The 6,942-nt window shown below is 50.9% G+C and overlaps 1 long non-coding RNA gene across 4 annotated transcripts; it reads left to right on the forward strand.

The window, feature by feature from the left end:
* The first annotated feature begins 346 nt into the window (after positions 1 to 346).
* LOC135447777 (uncharacterized) lies at positions 347 to 5,397 on the forward strand. Of its 4 annotated transcripts, none has more exons than XR_010440309.1 (3): positions 347 to 475; positions 2,827 to 3,947; positions 3,996 to 5,385. It is a non-coding gene; the product is annotated as an uncharacterized LOC135447777 (long non-coding RNA). The 4 variants fall into 4 exon arrangements; XR_010440311.1 differs by having other exon boundaries at positions 422 to 475; positions 2,830 to 3,947; XR_010440308.1 differs by lacking the exon at positions 347 to 475 and adding an exon at positions 2,088 to 2,127 and having other exon boundaries at positions 3,996 to 5,397.
* The last annotated feature ends 1,545 nt before the right edge of the window (positions 5,398 to 6,942 follow it).

Consider the following 6,942-nt stretch of genomic DNA (forward strand, 5'->3'; position numbering starts at 1 on the left):
AATAATGAATTAATAAATATATCTGAAGGAATTTTTAGCCCAGAAAGCATTCCCCATTTTAGCTTCCAGTCAATTGCCCTATTTACTGCAGGTTTTTTTTAGCAATGCTATCAGTCCTGGAAGTAGCCTTGTCAATATTTTAGTTGCTTTGGTGCACAGAGCCATAGCATTCAGTTGAATTGTAATCCTTAAACTGGCAAGCAAACAGGTCTGCTCAGCTTGCCTGCTCCCTTTTTGGTAACAGAAGCTTGGAAACCTCCTGTGCAGGGCAAGGATGAAGCCTCTGCTCTGACACAGCTGTCCATGGTTAAACCTCTCTGTGCTGCTGCTCATTTCAAGGGTACAGAGAAACTTCACCAACAGAAAAACCCTATCATAGGTTGATCTAATCCTTTCAAAGACAAGGAGAGTTAAGGATTTACATCACATCTCTGCTCACCTGGGAGAATTCACCTCCTCCTCCTCATTGCTACAGGTATTTCCAGCCCCTGGACCTGCCCCGCTGAAGGGAAGGCTCAGCTGTGCCTGGGATGGCAGAGTTTGGGCTCAGCCTGCCCCACTGCATGGAGCGGGGGTCCTGTGCCACAGCCCCTGTCCCTGTGGGCACCCAGGGGCGCCCTGAGGGCTGTGGGGGCTGCAGCCCCTCCTGGGCCAGCACCCGGCCCTGCCCGGTGTCCCCTGGGCTGGGACACGGGGGGGACACAGGGACAGAGGGACACTGGGACAGGGAGGGACACTGGGACAGGGAGGGACACAGGGAGGGGACGCAGAGAGGGACACAGGGACAGGGAGGGACACTGGGACACAGGTGGGGACACAAAGAGGGACACAGAGAGAGGGACACTGGGACAGGGAGGGACACAGGGACACAGGGAGGGACACAGAGAGGGACACTGGCACAGGGAGGGACACTGGGACAGGGAGGGACACAGGGACAGGGAGCGCCCACCCTGCAATGGCACCGTGATACATGAATGATTAACAAAGGATAAATTAAATGTCCTGGTGAATAGAGTTTCTGGATCTCAGTTTCTAACAGCCACAGCCAGTGCTGCTGCTAACAGAGGAGGTTAAAGAGGAGGTGCTGGGGAATGTGAGGTTTAAACGTGAGAGCTGTGGAGCTGATGTGAGGCAGGGTCTGGGTTTGGTGCTCAGGATGATGGGGAGCACAGCGGAGCTGGGCTGTGGCTGCAGCAGGGTATCAGTTCTGCATTCTGCCAGAGCAAACCAGCATTTGTTCAGGCTGGGACTCAGCCTGGCTCTGCAGCGTGTGCATTAAATCCCATTGACTTCAGTGGGACTACTCGTGTCCTTTGAAACTTACACAAGGGCTTAAGTGTTTTGCTGTGTTGAAGCCTCCCATTGAGACTTCAATTATTCTGCCATGTAACATAAAATATCCCAATGGCAATATTTAGCTCTAGCTGGAAAAAACAGGGAAAAGATGAGTTACATTTCTCATTGAGGCACACTCAGCATTCACATAAATAGTTTCTGTGAGGTGTTTTCTCATCAAAATCACATTTGCACTGTTTACCTGAACATATTCTGAGGTCAGAAATTTTATCTTTGTTTCTTTTCAATTTCTTTAACATGAAAACCAGCTAAATCCAGTCTCTGAAGACTGATCAGTTGTTTAAGTGATGTTGTGAGTGTTGGTTAGCCTGCCAGTGGGGCACTTCCATTTGAGTGTCACTGGAGGGTGAGTGAGGATGGAGCACAGGAGGAGGAGGAGGAGCAGCCATGGGGAAAGGGATGTGATCCTGCAGGATGTGCTCCTGAGGGATGTGATCCTGAGGGATGTGCTTCTCCAGGATGTGCTCCTGAGGGATGTGATCCTGCAGGATGTGCTCCTGAAGGCTTCATGAGGCAGGAGAGGACACAAGAAAGAAGAGAACAAATGTCGAGACTCAGGGCTTCTGCATGAGAGCCAACAGGACAAACCTTTCTTCTTTGGGGGTAAATGGCACAAAGAAACCAGCGAAAAGCCAGAGCTGGTTAAGGCTGTGTGTAAACAACACCAAAAGGTTCTCATAGACCTCAGCTGTGCCAGGGCTCTATAAGAGAGCCTGGGAGTGCCCCAGCACAGGGAGGAGCAGGCAGGGCAGGTGCTGCTGCAGGACACAGGTGAGCTGTGGGAGCAGGGAGGGATGCAGGAACAGCCCTGGAAGGTGCTCTGTGTGCCCAGGCAGCCTGGAGCCTGGCACTGCAGCCACACCAAGCTGCTGCAACACTAATAATGCTGAGCTGCCAGGACCAGCCTGCTGCAGACAGCCCATGTGTGCCACCCTCAGCTGCATTTACTGCATGCACCTACAGGCACAGCCTGCTTGTAGGGTGTGAGTGAGGAGTGAGAAATGAACTCCAGAGGTCTCTGGGCCCCTCTGTGAGTGCATGCCCCAGCAGCAGCTCTGGCAGTGCAGATTGTGATTGATGTCAGCACCACCTCAGCCTTTTAGGGTCACTGAGGTGTTTGGGCTGTGTTTGAAGTCTCCCAGAGGTGCTGCTCCCAGGTGCCTTCCCAGCCCAAGGTGCTGTCCTGTGTCCTTGCTAAAAGGCAGAGAAGGCAGTGGGGAAGAAGCTTAGGATTAGAAAGAGAAAGGGGAAATTAAATGGTACCAACAAATTCCTACCACTAATAATGTGAGTTGTGGCAAGCAGCTCCAAATGGCTGATTTCCTTTTGGCCATTTTTACGTAGGAGTTTAAGTATAGATTTGGGAGGCTAAATATAGACAGTCTGAGATACCTATTATGTGAAATCTCACTTTGAAATTATTCAACATCTTCCTATTATCTATGAATAATCAGTGTTTTATCCTTTCAGCAGCTACTTCTTGCTGTTGGTTGGGTAACTCAGGAGAGCTTTGCTGTATGAAAAGCAGCCTTTGGATCCTCTTCAGAAGATGAACATCTCTGCAGGCTGTAACCAGAAAAGAGAGGGGAGCAGGGTGTGAGATGAGTGTGAGATCAGTGTGCCCCCACAGCTGCTGCCTTTGGGAAAGCTGGACTGGAGCTGCTCCTGTAACAGCCTCAGCCTGGTTGGTGGAAGCCTTGCACAGGTTTTTGGAGGGAAGTTCCAGATCAGATTCCTCATCCTGAGCCTGCCCATCAAGATCTCATTTGCCAGATAACAGGAGCAGCTTGTGCAGTGCTCAGGGTGCAGTCACATCGTGCTGGAGATTAAACCCGAGCTGATGAATGAACCCTTCACTCCTGTGAGTAATTGCCAACCATTAAAGCCTTAAACTGGCAACAGTCCTGCAGCACAGTCAGGGAAATGGTAAAAAGCTGTAATTGCAACCTGTGCTCCTTCACAGTAATGTCAGTCTTATTGTGGCACATGCAGATTGAGTGCTGTGCCACTGTACACTAATATAGAGTATCAGTGCTGCCCACCCCAGCAGGAACCTCTGGAGCTGCAACCCATTGGAAAAGGTCTTTGAAGGCTCTAAATATCCCACATTGCTCCCTGTTTCTAAATCAGAGCAATGGAAGCTAAATATAGGCTGACTCTGGTTGTGACAGATCATGAAAGCAATTCTTATTCATTTTGATTCTTGCCCAGAATATCCTTCTTGCAGTCCTACTTCTGAACCGTTGAAGAAAACAACCCTGACAAGTCACCCTTCAGCCTGAGCTGCAGAGAGGAGAGGCTCTGCACAGCAGAATGCAGACTGAAACACAGAATTGGGCATTTCCCTCCTTTCTGTACCAAACCCAGACTCCCATCAGGTGTCAGGGCCAGGAGCTTTACCTGCTTTCCCTGGCACTGCTGCGTTGGTGCCATCAGCACTCTGGTTTCATTCATGGTTCAGGGATCCATCACCCAGGGGATGCTTTGGAATGCTCTGGATCCAGTCTTGTGGCTCCATCACTCAGGGGATGCTCTGGATCCAGGCTCAGGGCTCCATCACCCAGAGGATGCTTTGGCTGCCCTGGATCCAGGTTCATGGCTCCATCACCCAGAGGATGCTTTGGCTGCCCTGGATCCAGGTTCATGGCTCCATCTGCCCAGAGGCTGTCCTGGATCCAGGCCCGTGGCTCCATCACCCAGGGGCTGCCCCAGACTCAGGTTCATGGCTCCATCACCCAGAGGATGCTCTGGGCTGTTTGGATCCAGGCTCGTGGCTCCATCACCCAGAGGATGCTTTGGCTGCCCTGGCACACAGCGCTGCCAGCCCTGCTGCACCCAGGCCTCCCCAGCCCCAAAGGTGGAGAATGAAAAGCTGAGGCCGCTGTCAGAGAGCAGGGCAGTTCCTGAGGAAGGAGTGGCTGCACAAGCCTGATGCTCGGGCACTGGGCATTCCTGACAACAGGGGTGGTGCCCCGAGGAGGCAGGAACAGGCTCCCACCGTCCCTCTGGGAAGCAGAGCATTCCTGAGAACAAGAGCACAGCGAGGATTTTATCTGTTGTACATGCTGTGTACAGCCTCCCAGGGAATACAGCTGCATTCACACTTTAAGGTTAAAATCCAGACCAGTGGAGAAATGGAGGTGTTATTCCTGCTGTGGGAACAGTGACGATTACAAAGGGAAAACACAGGCAGACAGGAGGAAATTCAGCTTGGTCTGTCTGTGGTACTGGCATCCCAAAGGCAGTTTCTCTTCTGTTTCCAGGCATTCTGGAAGCACTGTAAAGCCCCAGAGCCACAGAAATCGCAAATTTACACCTGAAGGTTTTGCATCTCCAGCTCAGGAAATGGAGGCAGGGCTGCAGGAACAGATGGGAGCTATCAGCCAGCTCAGGAGTGATGTGCCTCAGGAGGTGCTTCATTTGTGGAGCTGCTGAGATCAAACAATCACAAAGATCCTTGGCACCATCCAGAGAAGGGGAATTGGGTTCCTATGGCCCAGTTCTCCCTTTCAGACATTTGCTGTAAGCCTGGGGGAGGACAGGGGGGCGCAGGGACCCCCAGGCTCCCCCTGCCCCACAGGAGCCTGGCTGGGGAGGCATCCTGCAGGTACAGAATTAGTGTCAGAGGGAGGCACAAGGCACCTTCTGCTCCTACAGAATGAAACAGAGCAGGGCTAATGGTGAGCTCCCAGAAGTGCACGAGAAATGTGAATGTCAGACGCCCAAAATATTGTTAAACACGAGTGATTTGCGAATTAAAATATTACCAGGCTGCTATTTTTAGCCCAGTGGAACCTTTAGTCATTCCACATTTAGATGGCTTATCAGAATTAAATAAATAACAGCAATGGTTACTGCTCAAATTAGGTCTGTCTCGGTTTCCATGGCATCCAATCTGTTATCTCCAATACTCCTGCCAGGATTTGTAGTGGGGCTCTGGGACAGCAACGTTTCTTATAAGGCTTATAAGGAATTATCCTGTAGCAATTTCAGCTATATGGTTTCTATGAAACCCTGGAATAAATGGATTTATTTAAGATGAGTTGAAGGGGTTTTTTTTTTCTTTTTTTTTTTTTTTTGACTGTTTTCTATTTTTAGCAGTGCAGCCTGCCTTGCTGTGGTGGTGGTTTAACCCTTTCAGGACGTGTCACCTGTGTGGTGCCTGTTGCACTCCCTGGCAGAGCAGCAGCAGACCTGCATGCTTTGAAAAGCAGGACTCAGGAATATGGGGTAACACGAATCCTTGCCTCCACCTTTTGGCACCTGCCAGGGCTCTGCAGGCAGCTGCCCAGGAGTGTTTGCATTGGCCTGAGACACTGAGCAGAGCCACCCTCAGAGCAAACAGCAGCTCTGTCTGGGGCCAGGACAAGGCAGTGTTGGTGTGCTGGGTGCAGGTGAATGGGAGCAGGCACAGCCCTGTGCTGTGTGCAGGGCCAGGTTGGTGTCCCTGTGCCCAGACCATGAGCTGTGCATCACACACAGCTCTCACACAGGGGCACAGCAAGCTCTCATTCTGCACAGGGCACGGAAATCCATTCATTTCTGCTGTCCCAGCTGTGCATTCCCCCACTGCTCCTCAATGAATATTACATCTTTTAGTTCCTTGGCCATTAGAGTTTTCCAGTGAGGCTTTCATTAATCTTTTGTTTTCTAATGTTACCTAGGATATAGATCCTGTTCTCTTTTCCCCTCTGGTAAGCACTAATTTACTTTGAGTTTATTTGCATCCTGTTGTGAAGGAATTCTGGACCCATGGCATTTTAAAAATCAATGGCTCACTGGGTTTCTAATTTCCAGGTGATATTCCTAAACAAAATGTGCTGTGGCATAGCATGGAGATTTATTGCAAATATTAAGTAGCTCTGAACAACCCTTCTAATCCTTTTATAGCAGTGAGTGACATCTCAGGGGATAAGCACTTTTCAGAGTGCTTTGGGTGGCTCTCAGGAGGGCAGTGAGGCCACAGTGGATATTGTGGTGATTGCTGTTCAGTTATTTGTGTGTCAGTGTTGCACTGGCACTGCCCTGCAGCTGGCAGAGGCTGGCATCCCTCCCTCAGACATCAGAGGGGCTGTGCTGGTTTATGCCAGCTCAGAGTGCACCCCTGGCACACACAGCACTTCCACCACACCTCCCATGGAATCTGATTTACTCTGAATCACCATTGAAATACAGCAGCGTGTTCAAAGTAGGCAAGAAATGATAAAGTACTTTCTATTTATAGAGCCCCAGCTCCTTCCCAGAGCCAGCTGAGCAATCCCCAAGCACAATCACAATACAAAGGTTTAACATTTCAGTGCTCTGTCACGCTGTGGTCACTGCAGATTGGCTGTGCCTGGGCACGCAGCCCCAGCACAAACCTCTGAAATGCCCTCACCTGGCAGCGGCACCAATGCAGAGGCTGGTGGTTTGGTTATTGCTGGGGGCACAGGGCCTCGCTGGGCTCTGAGACACTGAAAGGGCTGAGCCAGGGCTGAAGTGCCCTGGGACCCAGGCAGGGAGGGTGACACTGTGACCAGTGTGGGGCCAGCACACACCCAGAGCCCCGCTCAAGGTTTCGCATGGAAGGAAGGGGTTAATGGTTGA

Source organism: Zonotrichia leucophrys, chromosome 4A (assembly GCF_028769735.1).
Source record: "Zonotrichia leucophrys gambelii isolate GWCS_2022_RI chromosome 4A, RI_Zleu_2.0, whole genome shotgun sequence".
Lineage (NCBI taxonomy): Eukaryota > Metazoa > Chordata > Aves > Passeriformes > Passerellidae > Zonotrichia > Zonotrichia leucophrys.